Here is a 1288-nt window from a genome sequence, read left to right as displayed (position 1 = left end):
TTCAAGCTACGTCTTATTTTCCACAGAGTTGAGTTTAAAAAAACCGGTTTAATATTCTATTTGACGGATTTTCATGGTAGGAATTGGCGCATTCTGGGTTTTGATGAGAACAAGAATTATTTGAACTCAACATTTAAAATTATTTAGATTTGGTTTTCAATAATTTAAACTCAACATTCAAAATTGTTTAGCTTTGGTTTTTAATAATTTAAACTCTACATTCAAAATTGTTTAGCTTTGGTTTTTAATAATGTAAACTCTACATTCAAAATTGTTTAGCTTTGGTTTTTAATAATTTAAACACTACATTCAAAATTGTTTATAGCTTTGGTTTTTAATAATTTAAACACTACATTCAAAATTGTTTAGCTTTGGTTTTTAATAATGTAAACTCTACATTCAAAATTGTTTAGCTTTGGTTTTTAATAATTTAAACTCTACATTCAAAATTGTTTATTGGGGGGTGGTTAGCGTGAGGGGATTCATGATATTGATTTTTCCATACTCAATTTTCTTATAATGCAGATAGAAAGAGGGATAGATGGAAAGTAATAAAGATTGTTAGATACACAAATATATCAAATATAGCAATGTAAATAGTTACTTTTCAGTTTTTAAACTTCACATTTTATTAAAAAAGAATACTAAACATAATGTTTCACGTCTCATGACGATCCTCAGTAGTCAATTTCCTTGAATAACAAATAGTTAGATAGATGGATAGATAAATAGACCAAAGATAGATAGAAATATCCAAAAGTAGATTACCTTTACAGAAAGATACATTTATGTGATAAAACGTTTTTTTGGTAGTTTGATATAAGACGTAGACCCCCCTCCCCCTCTATCCCGTTCTTCTTTTCTATAGCTCACACCGTTAAAAACTTTTGTAGTTTGTATATATATATACTATTCCTGTTAAACAACGTAAAAAATTTATCAAAAATAGAACGAAATATGAAAAGTGGATTTCTGTTTAAAATCTGAAATCACGTGACATGAAATCCATTTTACTAGAAAGAAAATGTTTTCCATGATTTAATCGGAACCAGGACGGGAACCATGTTGCAGATAACTCCGTGTATACGTGAGAACAGCGTGAACCCAGACAACGGAGGTTTAGTTTCTCCGGGTTCAGACTTCACTCAGAGATGGTTACAGGGATACTATTCTCTTTCCGTCTCTCATCATCGTCTTTTTAAATAATTCTTTGATTTAGTGATATACATATTGTACCGGCTCTGGTCTAGACTGGTTGGTACGAGTGAATGCACGAACAGCACATATT

This window comes from Eurytemora carolleeae, unplaced genomic scaffold (assembly GCF_000591075.1).
Source record: "Eurytemora carolleeae unplaced genomic scaffold, Eaff_2.0 scaffold169, whole genome shotgun sequence".
NCBI lineage: Eukaryota > Metazoa > Arthropoda > Copepoda > Calanoida > Temoridae > Eurytemora > Eurytemora carolleeae.
This window is presented reverse-complemented; position numbering follows the sequence as displayed.